Here is a 20,673-nt window from a genome sequence, read left to right on the forward strand (position 1 = left end):
GAAATCAGACACTTCACTACAAAACTGAATCGGCCCTCTTGGCCTAATGAAATCAAACAATACTACGCATAACATCCTCCTGGAAACAACCATGATAGACATCAAAGCATACCATTCCCAGGGGAACAGGGCTTGTAGCCCTAAACTAGGTGCATTAAATTATGACCTATCCCTCCTGCGTATATTGCAAGAGGTGTTCGCATCACATGTCGTCTAATCAGTCTATGGGTCCAAGATAATAAAGGCAGATGAGTCTCGCTTACCCTCTGCATCACCCAAATCAACCATCGTCTGCCAAAGAGGGCATGTTCAGAAAGCCTACCCCACAAACGACCAGGTCCTGTCTCACCATCAATAGATATATCGGGACAAGGGCCACAATTGAAGAAGAGATCTTCTTCATACGCGAAATTAGCCAAAGAATCGGCAAACTGATTCCAATTCTGTGGAATCAGCTGAAAAGACACTCTATCGAATTCGTCTAGCAGAGCTATGGCAGTATGATGGTACATACAAAGGATGGGGTTCCGTACCATGTATGTCCCATTGAGTTGATTTAAAATCAACTGAGAGTCCCCTTTTACCAATAACTGACGGATACCACCCTTCTTCGCAATATTCAAACCCATAATCAGGGCTTTGTATTCTGCCATATTATTGGTAAAATTCGCCCCGAGATAAGCAGCTAACTTCATGACAATGCATCGTCGGGGGTCTCGGATGACAACTCCTACACTTTCTTTTTTGCATGCACCCCTGGACGCCCCATCAAAGTACAAGGTGTACGTCCATAAAGGGTTTACATATCCTGCCATCCGGAACTCTACTCGTAATTATGGTAATCGAAATTCAGCATATTCAACGGGTGGACTGTAAGCTCCATCCCTCCATCGTCATTGAATTCAGCAGGGATGCTCGTCAAAATTTGTAGGCAGTGATGGCAGAAGACCTTGATCTCCCAAATAAATGTCCCGCCTTCTTGCTCAGTCACCTTGTATCCTTTGCTCCACCAAATGAGCTTTCCCTGATGATACCTCTGTTCCAAATATGGGTGTTCTAAATAAGGGATCAGACGACCCATCAACCTCTATCACGATTTCCTTGTGCAGATATTTGATCGATCTCTCCTAGACCTGCAAGGCAGTCATAGTATTAGTGCAATCAGAAGTAATAAGGTTTAATCTTATTAAGATTAACCTTATTTTTAAATTCTATCCCCTCAAGGTCAGCTAACAGGACTGTGGATTTATTCTTTCCTATTCTAACGATCCTATAGGGCCCATCCCATTTAGGCTCTAGCTTGCCTGGGAATAATTCACGTCGTGCATCATAATACAGAACAAGCTGTCCTTTCTTGAAGGTGTATTTCTTGGATTTGAGGTCATGTAGCTGCTTCATTCGGCGCTTCGCCACTTCTTGGTGCAATAAGCTCTGCAACTTAAGCTCATCTAAATGTGCCAGTGTCGTCAAGCGCTCAAAAAGTGTGTCTTCATCGCTCAAAGAATGATTGATGGCAAACCGAATAGTCGGCAGCTCAATTTCTAAAGGCAAGACACACTCCTCCCCATATACTAACTTGAACGGGGTATGGCCAGTGGCTCGTTTGAAGGTCGTATTATAAGCCCACACTGCCACATATAACTTTTTATCCCAATCCCGTTTCTTTTCCGACACAATTTTGGACAGGATGCCCACAAGCTGCTTGTTGGTGCTTTCAACTTGCCCATTAGCTTGCGGATTATATGGGGTTGTCTTGTTATGCTTGATTTGCCACATCTCTGTCAAACCTTTAATCACCTTATTCAGGAAATGGGTTCCGCGGTCCGACACTAATTCTTTCGGTGGACCAAACCGGCATATTATCTGCTCTAAAAGGAAACTAGCAGTTTCTTTAGCATCATCTTTCCTTGTTGCACGTGCTTCTGACCACTTTGTGAAGTAGTCAGTTGCGACAATGATGTACCTCTTTTGCGTAGTCGACGACGGAGTAATAGGACCCACAAAGTCTATTCCCCACTTCTCAAATGGAAGTATCGCCATAATAGGGGTGAGTGGTCATTTCCTATTCTCTCGACTATCATGTCGTTGGCAAATATCGCATCGCTTAACATATGCAAATGCATCCTGGAAGATGGCAGGCCACCAATAACCTGCTCTTAAAGCCTTTTGTGCTGTAAGCCGTCCAGCAAAATGGCCACCGCAAGCAGAATCATGGCACTCTTCCAAAATGAATGGCACCTCGTCACGCATCACACATCGGCGATAGATGTCATCAACCCCTTGCCGATATAATGTACCTGCGATCAAGGCAAACTTCAACGCTTGCTGCTTAATTTTCATTTTCTCACCCTTAGATAATTCGGATCCCACCTCTCCCGTCGATAAATAATGCGTTATTGCAGCATACCAGGAGGGAATAGATGTCGTATCTATTTTAAATAACAACTCCATGTCACTACCTTCAGCCACAGATTCTTTCGGCTCCCCAAAGTCCACAAGACATTCCACAATGCCTTGCAACCTTGGTGGCTTACTCCTGATTTCATAATCAAATTCCTGCAAAGTGATCAACCACTTTGCTAGACGATCAGGCGGCTGTAGCTTATTCATCAATAATCGAAGTCCCTCCGCCTTCGTATAAAGCACGACTTTCTCATAGAGAATGTAATGCCTGAATTTCTTGGTCCCAAAGACCGTCGCTAGACAAAATTTCTCCATGTAAGTATATTTGATTTCGGATAACCCTAGCTTCCGGCTAGCAAAAGCAATCGAGTGGTACCACTTCTCTTCCCAAATTTGGGCTAAACAGCAGATGATACTATACATCGTGGTTGCTGAAAATATATAAAACACCTCACCTCTTTTAGGTGCTTTTAAAACGGGTACTCTTGCTAGCTCTTGTTTCACATCCTCGAATGCTACCTTACAAGGGTCACCCCATACAAACGAACAGCTAAAGGACAATAAATTTGTAAGCGGCAACGTTCTTTCTGCTAAGGCGTTGATGAATCTACGATAGTAACCAACCGAAGACAGAAAGCTGTGAACCTCTTTCGGAGTGCGTGGTGGACCCATGGCAACTATAACTTTAACCTTCTCGGGGTCTGTCGCAATTCCTACCGAACTGACCACATGACCCAGCAATAGCCCATAAGGTACTCCAAAAACACACTTCCGTGGGTTTAAGGCGATGTAGAATTGTCTACAGTGCTCAAAGCATTTTCTTAGAATGATCAACTACCTTTCTCTCACGGTGGCAGCCCCTAAGTCATCAATAAACACCTTCAACTCTTCAGGGGATATGTCACCGAATATCTTATCTGTTGTTCGTTGCCACGAACCCGGCGCATTGCATAAACCAAAGGCCATCACATGGTACGCAAAAGTACCAAATACAGTGATAAAAGTTGTTTTCAACTTATCCTCTTCTGCAATTGCCATTTGGTTGTATCCTGCAAAGCAATCCATAAACGAACATATCTCCCTACCCGCTAATTGATCCAAAATCTGGTCAATAAATGGCAACGGGTAGTAGTCCTTAACTGTCTGCTTATTCAGCTCCCTAAAGTCTACACATAAACGGATTTGATTATTCTTCTTTTTTCTAATCACAACCGGCGAACACCATTCCGTGTGTTGCACATGAAAAATCAAACCCGCTTTCTGAAGCTTCTGTAACTCTTCAAACAACCCGTCCCTCAGTTCGAAAGGCATACCCCTTACTTTCTGCCGTACAGGACAACTGCCCTCTTTCAACGGAATTGTATGAACAGCAAGACTAGGAGGAATGCCTCTCAACTCATCATAACTCCATGCAAAGATATCACGGAATTCCTGGATCAAGGCCACATAGTCTTCCCTTTCTGCTGAGCTGAGCATAGAACCTAATTTGATTGGCCGCGAATCATCAGGCGTACCAAGGTCTAGCTCGATAACATCTGCATCTCTTATACGCTCTTGGCCCTCTATCGGCTCATTCAAAGTGACTTGATAGATGTCTTCCGTGGTGGATCCCTCTTTGGACTCATCACTCGATGATGTCTCACTGCCAAATAAATCTTCTAATGTCTCCAATTCTGTAGAAGATAAAGGAGCTCTCTCACTCTGCGGGGACTCAGGATAAGCATCAACCACCACACGCTGGGCACCTCTGTCGAATATCAGTCGACCGGCAGGTATATCTACTTGGCAATCCGCTTGCAAGATCCAAGGTCGTCCGAGTAATACTTGGTAACTTGGACGCCCTGCAAAACGAATCACCCTAAAGTCCAACAGGAATTCTACATTTGCAACAGTGACATGGACCTTAGTAATGCAGCCTTCCAGCTGTCTCAAACTATCATCTGCCATTCTGAGAATTGTGGAGGTATCTTTCTGGATCGCAAGACCCAACCTTTCCATCAGTTCAGAACTCATAATGTTAACAGATGATCCCGTGTCGACAATGGCATAATCTACTAATATCCCATCGACATAGGCTGCAACCCTTGGGCAATGCTTCTCAGCATGCTCGAACCAGTCATCACCAACTCGTGCAATACCCAAAGGTTCTACGATATACCCGGTACATAGAATCTTTTTAAATTCCTTACGTACTCCTGGGGAAAGCTTAATAAGCTGTAAAAGATTCACATCCGGCTTGACTTCGCAAAGAGAGCTCGCCAAATCGAATTCATGATAGTTTGATAGAGCTCGCTTTTCACGCCAAACCATCCGCTCTTTAGGTCGCTGAACCGGCTTTATTGCCTCTTTCTTAACTTTCACCTTCTTCTTTGGTGGTTCCTTATCGGCTTTACTTTCTACGGGCTTCAAAGGTCCCCCTTCCATGGCAGGATCCAAAACTTGCGTTCCTTTGTCGTCTTGTTTAGGGTTTCCGTCGACAGGCTTATCCTTATCAGCTTCTCTACCCTTTTGCCCTCTTGTAAGGACAGCTCGTAGATTAGAGGCTTCAGCATCGTTAACGCGTACAGCCTCAATCAAACTAACCCCACTACCACTTGGTAGCTCCTCCACTGTAGTCTTTGGTCGTTGAAGTATTTGTTTAGGCCCATCTTCTCGCTAGGAATCATTTCCTTGGGCAGATGATTAACAGGCCCTGGTTGCTGACTACCTCGTTGGAGGGAACTGATCTTACTCCAGCAAGTAGCTGCTAAATGGCCAGATTTTCCACAAATGTCGCACTTAACATTTGGGCAATTTCTTGGATAGTGCTGCCCACCACACCATTTGCAACTAAACCTCGAAGGTGCACCCTCCTCTGGGTATCTACTTCCTATCAAATTTTGTTGTTTTTTAAGGAAGTTGACATCAACGGCTATTTGCCGATACTGCTCCGTAATCATGTCGGTATAATGCTTCATCATGTCCTTAACCTCGCCAAGAACATTGGAAGAACTCGACTCGTAGCCTTGGTCATTACCATGTCGTTCCATCGGCCTAACAATTCGATTAGGCACAGGTTGTTGAGCCACAGGCATGGTATTAGAATTGACCGCCTGACCTCCACCACTTGGAGCCATTTGATTGCCCGTAGGCATTGATATGCTAGGGGGAGCTGGTAATAAAGGGACATTCTGCATCATGTTTCCTCTCCCATTAGGGTTAGCCATCGCCATCCCTTGACCACCACTGCCATTGGCCATTGCCACATTATTTCCCAATACTAAACCCATGTTCGAATTGCCTCAAGAAGCATAGGCTGCTTGTAGTCGGGATTCCACCTCTTGTGCTCGTGTAATGGCAGTATCTATATCCCCCAAGGGAACACTACTCAACTGCAATTGGATATTAAAGTCCAAACCATGAAGGAAATATTGCAATTGGGCAGCTGCGGGGATAGGAATAGAGGTGTCCAACTTACGGAAAACCTCTTTTATCTTCTTCGCATAAGCACGAATATCCTCGTGTGGTTCTTGGCAAGTCACGTTGAGTACACGCAACCAATATTGCCCACCCCTTTCAGGGGCAAACTCCCTTCGAAAAGCTCCATAAAATGCATCAATGTTCAATATGGTTCCGGCTTCTAAACCATGATACCATATAGCGGCTCTTCCTTTGAGAGTCATGTTGAAGAACATCATTAAATGTCCTTCTTCTTGGATGCGACAGTTAAACATCAGCTTTTGAAACTCCCTAATGTGGAGTTCCGCATCTTCCTCAACTAGCCCACTAAAAATGGGTAGCGGGTAACCTAGAGCCGGCAAATCCATCGTTCCTGCTGGAATTGCAATAGGCTGCACCATGACAAGGATTGGATTTGCACTAGGAATAGGGGACAGTGGGGTTACACCTCCCGTACTTGACGTAGACTGGCTTATAGAAGGAAGGGGAGCACTAGAGCTTCCACCTTCTCCTAACTTACTGCTTGTGGCCCCAAGACCACTAGATCCACTCCCTCGTAAGGGTTCAGCACCGCTATGCTTAGGGGAATATCTCTTAAAAATTTCAGCACATCGCCTAGCTCTTTCGTCTCTTTCTTGCTTTTGGATTTCTGCTAGACGATGCTTATCAATAAATAACGGATCAATCTCAGTATCCTTTGGCATAAACTGCTAATTGGTCCCTAAACAACCAGGATTCGAGAATCGCCACTTTTAAGCAGCTCCCGGCAGACGCACCACTGATGGACCTAAAAACGGGCAGGCACTGGCTCATGCACTAGCCGGGCCTCGTCACTACGCACAAGACAACCCCTCGGCCTCGCGGCCAGGAGCGTCTATCAAAATCTCTGCCTTCCTAAACATTGCGTTTGTAATACGTTGTAGTCCAACTGATCCTAACCCAATATTACTCCTCAGAGGGAGTCCCTTTCACATAGCCAAAAGGCTCGAATCACATACACATGGGGTTCCTCCTACGACTGAATGCCGTCAACCCTCTGCGACTCTCCTACACCTTGGGGATTGGCCCCTCGATGCGTCGCTCAACATCTAAACATTTCGCACAAAAGTCGCTCAAGGTACCAAATAAGCGTGTCCAGGAATGTACCATTTCTTCCTTACTTCTCTTTCCCCTTGACCCCCACGACTAGCCTACCGCATGGGTACCTCATTGCCTCTCATCGTAGGTCATGTTCTAATAAACCAATTGCAATGCATGTCCAGGAGCTGGTCCCTTATATTTTCTAAATTCTTTTCATGCTCTATGCATTTGGTGGATGCCTAGTGCTCAAACATTTAGCAAAACAGTATTGTGCACAAGTGCAAAAACATTCTTTTAATGGTTTCCAACTACCGTTCGTGCTTCGTTGCGTGGGCCTAGCACCGAGGTGATCCTCGTGCTACTAAGCTCTTAATTTTAATTATCATCCGTCCTAAATGCTATGCATAGAAATCAGCAACTCTCCCATCATCTCACACGGCATTTAGACATATTTCAACTTCTCTACCCTTCCCCGTTTAAATATTGCATCGTTGGATAGGTTTATAGGGTATTTTGACATCATTTTATGTGTAGAAAGCGGAAAAAGACACACTAGAATAAGAAGGTGGGGTTGAACTGAGGCAAATCCTCATGCTTCAGTCCCCACAAACATTCACAAACATTGCTCTTATTTATCCTTATTTTTCGAAACCCAAAATGTATTTTTCCCCTATTTTTTAGAGTTTCCCATCCTTTTCTTATATTTTCCCTTATTTTTTGCATTATTTAATTACTGAAAATTCAAAACAGGTTATGGGCTGTGGCCCTTAGTTCCTTCTTGCAGAAAAATGAAAGTTTAGTTGATGTTCCTATTTACTTCCCCATTTTTATGCCAAAAAACCATCATTTTCCCTTGATTTTTCATGTTTTTCGTGTTTTAATGTATTATTTTGAACCACAAGATGCATATTTTTCTGATTCTCTGATTATGACCAGCAAGACCTCATGGAAAACAGCAACATGGACAATTTTTAGCCCACATGAACAACATTTCATCAATCAAAAGCTATGGAATCTCAAATTTCCTTTGAAAATTTTAAATTACCGCTTATTTGCGTGTTTCGGGTTTCATGTCCATGGCTGCAAATTTGGAAATCAGCAGCACTTCATGTCCAGCACAATCACCAATCACCATTTCCAGCCCGTGGAGCAATCCGATCCATGCCGGACAAGCCTCCATCATTCTTTATTCTTCCTTCTTCTCCCCACATGAACTTGCCTTTAGAAGAGAGAGAGGGAGGAGAGAGAAAGACTGAAATCAGAGATCTTCAAAGAGAGCATCATTGCGCGAGCGAAGGGCGGCGATAGAGTCAGGGTTCAGAGGAGAATCAATGCCCAATGTCGATTGGGGGGGTTGCTCACAGGCAGGAGGGAGCATCATCATCCATGGAGCGCAAAAATCGGACGTGATGGCGCCTTCATTCTCTTCTTTCTCTCACCACGATTTGATGCTATCTTTCATGTTGCATAAAATTTCTTGGGCTCCCAAGGGTCATGCCCACTTTGGCCAAACTTTGGTCCACCTTTTCAAATCTTGCCCACTTTGTGGCTATTTCCCCGTCCAGACTCGGAATCGAGCTCTGAAAAATCCTGGGCATCCGGCTTAGCATCCCGCATTGGCCAGTAGCTCTTGCTAACCCGCACGACTGTCTGAAAAATTATGAAAAATCAACAAGTGTCGCTCGGGCACCTTTAAAGCACTTTGGCGCTTAAAATCGTCCTAGATCGAGCCGCCGCCTTTGACGGTGAATATTTTTCCCTTGATATTCATAATTTTTAGCTATTTTTAAGCACTTCCCGTCACCTAAATTCCGCTCTCAAAATCAAACTTTTTACTATGCGTCTATACATAGTAGGGTCTTCCAGAAGCTCACCTGCATCTGCGCACTCAGCTTTACATTCTGCTCCAAAGAAACTGAAATAGGCTTACAGCTTGTCATCCCATATTTGGACAGCATGTCCAATCCATACTGCCTCTGCAAGAGCTGTATCCCACTTGGTGATCTAATCACCTCAATGCCCAAGAAATAACGCAGCTCTCCCAAATCCTTCATCTCAAACTTTTGCTTCAATAGCATTTTCACATGAAGGATATCTTCATCACTGTCACTGTCATAATCAAATCATCAACATAAATGACAAGTAACATAATACCTTTCTCTGTTTTTCTCACATAAAGTGAAAAATCTGCCTTGGAAATCTGAAAGTCAATAGTGACAAGATACTCTCCTATCTTGTCAGACCATGCTCTAGGTGCTTGCTTCAACCCATACAAGACTTTCTTCAACCTGCAAACAAACTCAGGATGACCAGCATGCACATAACCTGGTGGCTGCTCCATATAGACCTGTTCTTGCAAATCACCATGCAAGAAGGCATTCTTTACATCCATCTGATGTAAAGACCATCCCTTTGATGCAGCCATAGCAATGACTGCTCTTACGGTTGCCATCCTTGCAACCGGACTAAATGTTTCTTCATAGTCAATGCCATATGTTTGTGCATACCCCTTGACTACTAATCTTGCCTTGTATCTGTTCACAGAACCATTTGCATTGTGCTTCACCTTATAAACCCACTTACAGCCAATTACATTCTTACCTTTAGGCAAAGGTACCAACTCCCATGTAGCATTTGCTTCCAAGGCATCCATTTCTTCATCCATGGCTTTCTCCCATTTTTCTTTTTCCATGGCTTGCTCAAAAGAAGTGGGTTCTGGTTCCTATATCACTTTGACCATAAATGCATAGTGAATGGCTGTAAATCCATCATATTTCAACCTATCCACAGGATACCTAGCTCTGGTAGACCTGCACAAAGTAGGTTCACTCCCAGGTGCTCTTAAAACATCACTGGTCTTCCTTACTCCAGGTGTAACAATAGAAGGAATACCCAACTCATCATCAATGCTCTGTTCTGAGCCACTGGATTCACCATCCACATAAGAGTGACCTGCATTCACATCAAACATGGGCTGATCTACCTTCTCTTTTCCTTTTCATGATACCTGCATACCACTATCTGCATTGCTTTGAGAAGATTCTCCTGATCTTAATCTACCTGTCCATGGCGAAGATATGAACCACTGCTAGAGAACGCTCCAGGTCCACTGATATCTTGTGACTGCTGCTGTGAATTTTGTGTAGCATTACCATTTTGTGCATCTACATTATCAATCACATTTACTGGTTTATACCAGCCACTCATCTCATCAAAAACAACATCTCTACTCACTGTAAACTTACGAGTAGAAGGGTTATAGCATCTATACCCTTTCCGCTGCAAAGAGTAACCAATAAAGATGCACTTCTCAGCTTTTGGATCCAACTTGGATCTCAACTCATCTGGCACATGAACATAGGCAATGCAACCAAAAATCTTCAAATGAGAAATATCTGGTTTTCTACCAGTATACCTCTCCTCTGGAGTCATCCTATGTATTACTGCGGTGGGAGTCCTGTTCATTATGTAGACTGCTGTAGCAACTCTTTCAGCCCAGTAAAAATCTGGCAAGTCTTTTTCATTGAGCATGGCAGGAGATACCTCTCCAATATGCCTGTTTTTTCTTTCTGCAATTCCATTTTGTTGTGGGGTATGACTGCATGAATATTGCTGCTTTATGCCATGCTCCTGCAAGAACCTTGCAAACTCATTTGAGAGGTACTCTCCCCCTCCATCTGACCTTAGGCATTTTCTTTGCAAGCCTGTTTCTTTTTCAACCATAGCTTTAAGAGTTTTGAAATGCCCAAAAACTTCACTTTTCTTTTTCATAAAATACACCCAAACTTTTCTGCTATAGTCATCAATAAAAGTGACAAAATAATGACAGCCTCCAAGAGATGCAGCTTTAGTAGTCCACACATTAGAGTGGATTAATTCCAATGGCTTCTTACTCTCTTGAACATGTCTAGGAAATGGTTTCCTTGCCTGTTTTCCAAATTGACAGGCTTCACATACCTTATGCATTTCTGCAACCTTGAATTTAGGCAATCCTGCAACAATATTTTGGGCCTGCATTGATTTAAGTCGCTGTACATTAACATGACCAATGCGTTTATGCCAGATATCAATATCTGCAACTACACGGGTCCCATGTGCAAACATTGCTGCACTCAATTCAGGCATGTCTGCATCCAACGTAAACATTCTGCCCTTCTTCTTTCCTTTTGCTATCAAGCGACCTTATTTTTCATATCCTCAACAAAGCATCCATGAGGATTAAATCTGACCTGCAAGCCCTGCTCAACCATTTGACCAACAGAAACCAGATTCTTGGTGATATTCGGGACATGAAATACATCGGACAGGTATTTCTTTTTCCCATCCTGCATAGACAAATGAATTTTTCCAATCTGCACAATAGGATGTGCAGTATCATCACCAGTCTCCACAAATCCTAGTTTTTCCATTTTCCTTGCATCCTCCATCCATTCTGCATGACCTGTCATGTGGTTTGATGCACCTGAGTCAAGATACCACACATCGTTGCTTTCTTCTGCACTTGTCACAGAATTGTTCATGTGCTGCACCATGAACAAATGCTCATTTCTGTCATCACCCTGTCTACTAGAAGATGCATAATTCCCTTGTTGCAATTTTCCATTCATGATGTCATTCTGCTTTTTATAGCAGTCTTTAGCCATATGACCCATTTTACCACAGTAGTAGCATTCAACATTACTGTTTGCATTTTGGCCTCTTTGCCATCCACCACGACCTCTTTGGCTCCCCCTGCCTCTAGAGTTACCACGTCCTCCTCCATAGGACTGGTTTTCTTGAGTTTGCTGCATATTCTGATTTCTACCACGGCCTCCAAATCGGCCTCCTCTACCTCTGCCTCTACCTCTTCCAATATTTGAGTAGAAAACAGCTTCTTTTGAAGTTCCTCCTGAAGAAGATGCACCACCATTTCTCTGCTCCTCAGAAATTAGAAGAGCAATCAACTCCTCAAAATCAGAAAATCTTTCACGGACGGAAATGGATGTTCGGAACTGTGCATAATCCTTTCCTAGACCATTCAAGGTCACTGAGACTAAATCATCATCTTCCACTGGCGACCCAATGGAAGCAAGTGCATCTGCAATCTTCTTCACCTTCATGTGGTAGGCATTGATGCTCATACTTTCTCTTTGCACATTGTGCAACTCTTGCTTGAGCTACATTTTCCTGGCTTGCGTATTTGTGCTATACATTTTTGACAAAGTATCCCATGCCTCCTTTGGCGTACTTGCATCCTGAATATGCACAATCATAGAGTCTGAAATACTGATAGACAACCAGTACATAACTTTCCTGGCTCTCTCATGCCATGCTTTAAATGCCTGCATTTGCTGTTGATTGGGAACATCAGGAAGAACTGGTTCTTCTTCATTTCCTGCAACAAATTCCCAATATCCTTTTCCCATAAGGAAATTCGTCATTCTAAACTTCCATGCTTGGAAGTTGTTCTTGTCAAGCTTTTCAGTGACAATCTGTGAAAGAGAATCAGACGCCATTACAGAACACTGCAAAAAATTCTGTCATTGCAAAGAACACAGCTTCAGTCTCACAAGGGCAAATCTGCAAAACTGACGAAAGTGGTATTTGACCACACAGTCACTTTCAAGTGACGTTTTTGCATCAACAGGCAACAAGGATGATTCTGTAACTCCCAGTGTCTCTGCACACAAACATACGATGCAATTTCTACAGTAACTTTTCACCGACCCCTGTAGAACAGTGGTCGCACAGCATAAAATAGGGTCTTTTCCTGAGTGCGTGCGAAAAACTTCCGCCTCCAAAACAGGCCCCGAAATGGCCTCAAATCAAAAAAACAGGGTCGCCGAAGGCTAAAGCCCCGTCCCGCAGCATATACTGCCCTCTTGCTTCACCGCGAAGGGTGTCTCAACCTGAGACACTGTACTCTTGCAATTTCCGGCTGTGCTACCTGCAAAGATCTGCTCCCAAAACAGAAAATGAAAGCAACACTGCTCCTCTTACCAGAACACCGTGAGCTTGGCTTGCTTTCTTAAGCTCCTTACCACGAACAAGGCTCTAATACCATGTCACGATTGTGGGAGAGAAGGAAGGAGTCTCACTTGTAGCTTTCTTGCTTGCACAATGGGGGAATACACACAAGAGTGGAGACTGAAAACAGTTTTCCTCTTCTTAGTTGTGTAAGCCAAAAAGAACTCAAGTACAAAAGAAATAGAAGAACCCTATATATGGGTTTCAAACCAAACTCAACTAACTAAGGTGGCATACTAACTGAGCCACGAACTAGAGTAGATAAGGATAGCTGTCATCTAGCTATTATTCATGAGCGGTGTACCAATCGCATCTGCAACTGACAAGTCGGTGACATAAATGCACAACGGTCACACTGGCATATCACGAGTGGAGCTCGATATCTCAACAGTAGGTTGGAGGGAAAACGCGCGTCGTGACAGGTCCTCCAAATTAGACCCTAGTGTAGTAATGGCTCTACATGAGCATGGATCCTCACTTGTAAAAGAGCAACCAAAATCCCATACCCGAACAGAGAGAAACAGAGACCCTAGAACCTCAACGGGCCAATCTAGCCATCCAAGGCAAAAAGGCCACACCACGAGAATACACGTACATGGTGTTCAAACTGCGTCTAGTCGAAGCAGACTGCAACATCATCAAGCTATCAATGCGAGGATGACTAGACATGACAGTCCTGATGATAGATGTACCTTGAGCAGCGCTGTACAAACGACCCAAGACCTCAGGAGAGAATCCACGTCTGACTGTGTAGTTAGGGACTCAAAGGCATCTGTCAGAAGGCTTAAATTTATAAGCCAAGACTCGGAAGATGAAGACATAGTACCACCTGCTTATCTTAGGGTCAAACTCACCGCGAAAAGAGAGCATATTATCGATGCTCTGATTGATGAAGGAGCAGATTTTAACATCTTGACCTATGAATCATGGACCCTACTAGGCCAACCAGAGCTCACACCGACTAGTGCAACTCTTAGCCCTTATGGGGGACACCCACAAGCACTCATAGGGAAGTGCAAAATCCTTGCGACAATTGAAACGGAAAGCTTGCCTATCCTATTTCATGTTCCTCCAAACAGTGCTAGTTGCAAGAAAGAAAACCTCCTAGGAAGACCCTTCAAAAGGGTGTGAGGCCGACTATATAGCATAGAGGATACACCTAACACTACCGGGTGTGAGGATAGTCACAACATTTAGCAAGGGTGACCTCATCAAGCCTCGAGGGAAAGGCAAGGAAGGTGCTGACGTAACAGTCAAGCCTACTAACGAGAGCAAGGACTTGTTGGAAAAACTGATACAAGCATAGGTCGAACAACGAGAACCAGTGAGTGAGGCCAGGCCTGAAACAAGAAGGTCAAGAGACAATGCCAAGGATGGGCTTGGGACTTACAAATATCGTAGAAGACCCCAAAAGAAGCCCAAGCCTTATAGACGCAGGCAATCGATGGAGGGTCAGCACAATGTCGCGATGGATATCCAAAGCATTGCTACGTACTCAAGGGTACTACGCAGGTAACCGATGGATTTGGGTACCAAAATCCCCTACTAAACTGCCTCTATCAATTGAAGGCCAGAGTGCATCAAAAGCAATGAATCACAAGAGGAAATCTAAGAGAAACTCTAGGTCTCAAGGCAAGAAACCAGACATGATTGTTCGAAGGAAAGAGCCTCAGCCTAGCATGCTAAATAGACAGATGTCATATGTAGCCATTGAGCATGCACAAAAATCGTTAGTGCCCAAAGAGCCTTTGATTCCCCAAGAGGATAAGGAGCACCAAAGGCACCATACTTGTGAGATGGCTAATTGCTCAACAAAACAAATGGCACAATCGTCTAATAGCCCTGAGCAAATCATTCAGCCAGTGCCAAGTCCACCTAAGAGTCCTAGATCTCCTACAATCTCTTTTGCCAAACAGACACAGGAAGCACAACAACAGTCGTCAAGGGCAGCTGCTCAATCCCAATCTCCATCTCCATCTAAGCTTCCAAATGTCCAAGAGGTGGGACATGACACCATCTGTAGCTCTTAGCCCAAGGATATGCCTATGCAACCTAAGGTGACTAGATCAACTCATGCTCGATCTACACAGGTGAATGTTCAAATGGAAACAAAAGACACGACCACTTCCGATTACCCTAGGGACTTGACACCGCAATCCACCAAGAGTAGCCAACCCACTGGATTAGCTGCTACTACTTCCAATTAGGGATCACAGCAGTCACAACCCTTGGCCGTGACAATGTCCCTTGCGGAACGTGTCCTTAGCAGTTCACCTGGGGAGGAGGTGCCGCAACTAGTGTCCTTGACAACTCCAACACTTTCAAAGCACCTAAAGCCTAGGCTTGACGAGAAATCTCTCAAAGATGTGACCAAGGAGATGGTGCATCTGACCAACCAACCTAGCAAGGCTGTCTAACAGGTCGGAGCTACATCCCATGAGGACACACCAGAGAAGGGGAAAGTTGAGGTCCAACCAAGCACATCAACAGCTGACCTAGTTCAGGGTCTTGAGTCATTAAGTTATGCACCTTCACTGACCAAGAAAAAAAGGAGAAAACAACGAAAACAATAGCAGCTACAAGTGGTTGTGGACCCCAAGAGCATTGAGACCAAGAGCGTTGGAGAGCTGGGGAATAAAGCATCGAATCCATCCACCAATGAACCCATTGATGTCTTTCCTAATAGTGGTGAAACCTCATACACATCCATGTGCTCCAAAAAATCAAAGCAGCCGTTGCCATCAACAGTTGCCTTCAACACTCAATCCACCGACAATAGAACTTGCATCGACCAATCAAGAGTGGATACAACACTGTCTCACGATAGGGTGACGAATTCACACTAGTCACACCCAAGGAGAACCATGATGCAATAACGAAGCCTCAAGAGAAACAAGGAAATCCCAAGAGCATGAGCAATCCTAGTCTTGACCAATCTTGCTCATCTAGGCCTGAGCCCCCAGCTATGCTAAAGCCTAAGGAAACCCTTAGAACTTTGCATGAGATAGCAACCAAGCAAGCCCTCGTTGAACGTAGAAGTGTCGCAGAATGCTTAACTGAGTTGGATGCTAAGCTCAAGGTTTTCGCAGGAGTTTACGTCCTTGCGGACATGGGCACAATCCCCAAGGAGCAACTTGGAGATCACTTGCCCTTCCCTTCTCTGCCAACCGAATCTCATAGACATAGAGAAACTAAAGCAACTGTTAGCAAGCCAGAGTCAATTTGAGCAACGTTGGTGCGAACGCCACGTTGTAATGGCCGAACTAGGGGCTCAGATCATGACACTCCCTGAGGAGCGATTGGCCAAATGGCGATCCCAAAGGGACCCAACCTATGTGGCACCAACTTCCCTTCGAGTGTGCTGACTGCCAATCGGGGTACAAACTTGGCTGAACCTAGCCAAGAAAACTCTCTGTTGGATAAGGTTCTCACTGAGGAGAAGCTACATGTTGCCAGTAGAGACAGACAAGGGTCCATGCTACTCAATGTGGCAAAATATCTATCGGTACTAAGTAAGCTGCCACGAGTGCTGGATGCGTGTGCTACACTCCAGTACAACCCCGAGTTCTACAATTGGTTCTTATCCTCATGAAGTGACATGGATTCATAAATATGTATATAAATAAACACTAATTTTTGTGTCACCATGTATAAACAATATCAACACACACAAGCAATGATAGTCAAGCGCAGGGAGAAGAGTTGGGTCCGACAGGCTAAGCTTCTCAAGTCCTCCTCTCATCACGCATTTAAAATCCGTGTGACCATCCCCACCTCCAAGTGAAGGGCATGCAACCCACAATACCGCCATAGGAAGCCTTGACCAACAACTCTGATGGTGTAGACAGGGTGTAGTCCCTTTCTATACACCTTCTTCCCTTTCCGGTCTATCCTTCCGAGGAGGAGCCCTGCCTAAATCCATGATCACCAGTCAACGTAACTCGGCGTGAACCAAGATCTGCTAATGGTAGGAGGCTAAATATACATCACGGGGGCCATCTCTCTGCAACAAGCACCGCATGCCCCACCCCTCCCCTTCTCGTCCTATGCGCTTGATAATCTACACTATAATCCCTTACATATGAATGGTCTTATCATGTGACAAATCCTCATCATTGATTCGCATCTTACAGGCCCCCGCGAGAAAAACATGGAGAACCAAGGGCAGCTAGCTTGCAAAAACGCTCTCCGTAGCCGACAGGAACATGCAGCATACGCCCCTCCGCCAGTGTGCTACGTGCCCACTCTTAAAAGGTACGCCAAGAAACGCGGCCCCAAGCGACACCGCCCCGGACGAAGACCAAAGAATCCACGGGCCAGGGAAGCACACAAAATGTGGCAACGCCAGTCGCACAGACCCAACGCATGCTCGGGCACTAGGTGCTCACGAAGTGACAAGGCGGCCAGGGATAGGGCAGAATTTAATGAATTGTTTAAAGACATTCTGGAAATGGTAGCGGCCCGAGACTACACCATTCATGTCCCGGCCGACATGTTCCCTACCCAGCCTCGCAGGAGCCCCGCACTAGCACCGCCCCAGTCGCCTAGCCAATCGGACTCACCCCGCCTCGTACCTATCGACTAAATCCCTATGATGTACAAGTAGCTCGACAAGTCAGCATGCCAGAACATTTTGTTTTTTGATGAGTAAAGGGGCAAGATCCCCACTTGTACACATTCCCATTACTTCTCATTAATGTATGCGATCTTAACAAGCAATGAAATAGGCATCCCAATAGACATCATAGAATTCTGAAAATTCTTATCATGATTGCATTTATTCGATGCACTTAACACAAGCGAGCATATACTCTCATGAAGTGACAAGTGGATGCAGGATAATACAGGTCCTTGTGCGAAAGTGTTCAATGCCCGATCATCATAAGACCATTGACCCCACAAAGAGCCGCAACAAAGCCACGCTGCCAAAAGCAAAAATCACCCTTGCCGACCACTCACATCGCATGGCCCAACGCACATTCATGGGCCACGCTCCCTTTCTGGGTCAAGCTCTATAGTTGGCTCACGGCAGTCGTTACCTCAATTGTACCAACATCGCGTGTGTCGCAAGGAGGTTTGCAATATCTCAAGTGTATCTCCCCATCTCAACAACTGCTTCTCTAACAATGAGGCTAGGGCACAATCATCACTGTAATATCCATTTCTTGAGCCTTCGAGCTTGACATTTTCCAACCCAGTGAAAGGCTGATAGCCTCAACATATTGCAATGGTTGTACTCATGCAAGTCAAAAAAAAAAAGAAAAAAGAAAAAAAGAGAAGAAAGAAAAAAAAGCACAAGAAAAAGCAACAAAAAAGAAAAAAAAATAAAGAAAAAACAAAGGAAAGAAACGAACTAAAAAAAAAACCACCCACAATCACAGCACAGCACCTAGGGGTCCTCAAATTAGGTACGTCCAGTGACCTTGATCGACTGGCTCCGTCCCTAGTCCCCTAGCCCTTTAGCATCACCCACAATTGTTCAGGGCACATCAAGGGCAGGACATACCTAGGGAGCTTGTCTCACCTATGGTTAGACCTGTCACCCTGACCCACTTGCACAATTCCCTCTTGCACTCTGCCTTAATACCACAGCAATCAATTGTGGTAAGCACCGCATGATTGGCCATGAAATGTACACCGTCCTCATCAAGCAAGTCCAATAGCTTCTAGCTATTACCGAAAGTGCGGTGTCCCTGTATTCAATTATGCTACGTCGTGCAGTCACAATGCAAAGGATGTCTCATATACCTTCACGTGTACTTCTTCTCAACATGGACAACTTTGTTTCATCCACACATTGTTACAAGAAACTAGCCCATGGTCTTCTAACTACGTAATATCTAAGTATGCACGAGTACTTACATAATATCTGCACCGAAGTATATACACAATTTGGGTCCTCAAGTGCAGGACAACACTCTCAGCTTGCTTAGAGTTTGACCTGTCTCCCAAACTAATCAAATATGTCTTGTGCACAATAAGAAGACTAGCACTACCCCTTAGGGAGAGACCACATGAGAGGTTTTCAATTGCAGGTATTGAAGACTCCAACGAAGGTGTCGTTCACTCTTCATTAACACTCAACTCTGAATTCCTATCCTTATCACCCTATAAGCCTGCCAAGAATCAGCATGTACAGAATCCCCAACAAACCGCCACTTGTACTCCCTCAGTGCAACCCCCCCAACAAACAGCCCTACCACCAACTCCCATCGCCCTACCACCTACCACTTAACCCACCAACAGGCCCCCAGGACCCTCTTTCATACCACCACCAACACTCCTCCACGGAAACCACTGGCGTCCTTGTCACCCACGTCTTCGGTGCATGCTACAGCCTGCTACCTATGACGGTGAAAGCCATGGGACTGGCACTCGTCTAGGAGGGGGTAATGTTAACCCTCAAACGAACGAAGGTGGAAAATCCAGGAAAAGAGAAACGGAAGACAAAGACGCACAAGGAGAAGAGTCCTAAATAAGGGAGAAAGGCGCACAAGGAAAAGCGCAAGTCAAAACTTTTGTAAAAGAGCGCAAGCATATCATGGTTTAATTCAAGGAGCGCCGGGCTCTCACCCGTGCAATTTGTAAATGTAGATGGGCGGTGTAAAGGAAGCTAGGAAGATAGAAGGACAATGGGAAAAAGGGCCTAGGCTACGGCCGGCCATGTAAAAAGGGAAAAAGGGGATGACCGCCCAAAAGGGATTTAGGGTTTTGTATATAAAGTTGAAAAGTGAATGAGAAGCTCATTCTTGTGTGTGGCCAAAAGTAGCTCTCCTCTTGTTCTTCTCCTTGTTCTTGCTTGCTTGAGCTTGTGCTTGAGAGAGGGAGTGTGAGAGTATGAGGGAGTGAGTGTGTGAGGGTGAGGGATCGAGGAGGAGAAGCTCTCCATCTTCTCCTCTCTTCTTCTCTTCTCTTCTCTTCTCTTGTCTTGTCTTGCTCGCGGCAATGGAGCTTGGAGCTTGAAGCTTGAGGATGGAGCTTACTTGAAGCTTACACTTGGATCGTGGAGCTACCGAAGTGCGCGAGAGAGAAGGTAACTCAATTGGCATGGAGGTAAGCTCACTACACCCCTAGGTATGGATGGCGCGTCGGCTATGTGAGAGGTAGCCATTAGTGCTCGGCTTGGAACGCTTGAAACAATAAGCGGTCCGTGGGTCTTGGCGGTTGAGTGAAAGCTCCCATAGCCTTGGTCGCTTAATAGTTCGATGGGGCAGCCAAACCATGAGATCACTTGCTCCGAGAGGAACTTAGCAGTGGTCCTTGCGTCATTCTTTCTTGTAGCTCGTTCTTCTGTCCATTTTGTGAGATAGTTGGTAGCTACAATGATGTATTTGGCTTGTGAATACTGTGCCACAGGACTAATGGGTTCGATGAAGTCAATTTTCCATTTCTCGAGGGGTTATTGTGCAATAATTGGGGTTAGCTCCATGTGATCCTTACGAATCAAAGTTGGCACTCATCATAATGCCTCTCAAATTGTGTCACATCTCAGAAGAGGATAGGCCACCACAGTTGGGAGTGCAGCACATTACTGCGGGCTGTTGTGTCTCCACTGAAGTGTCCTCCTGCGATTCCATCGTGTGCCTTTGTCAGTACGTCATGTACCTCATGCTCACACACACATATGCGGAGTAATACACTGAAGTGTCCTCCTACGATTCCATCGTGTGCCTCTATCAGTACATCCTGCATCTCATGCTCACACACACATCTGCGGAGTAATACATCCTGCCCTAGCTTGTAAAG

Source organism: Lygodium microphyllum, chromosome 9 (assembly GCF_053477565.2).
Source record: "Lygodium microphyllum isolate KBCC chromosome 9, Lygodium_microphyllum_v1.1.10, whole genome shotgun sequence".
NCBI lineage: Eukaryota > Viridiplantae > Streptophyta > Polypodiopsida > Schizaeales > Lygodiaceae > Lygodium > Lygodium microphyllum.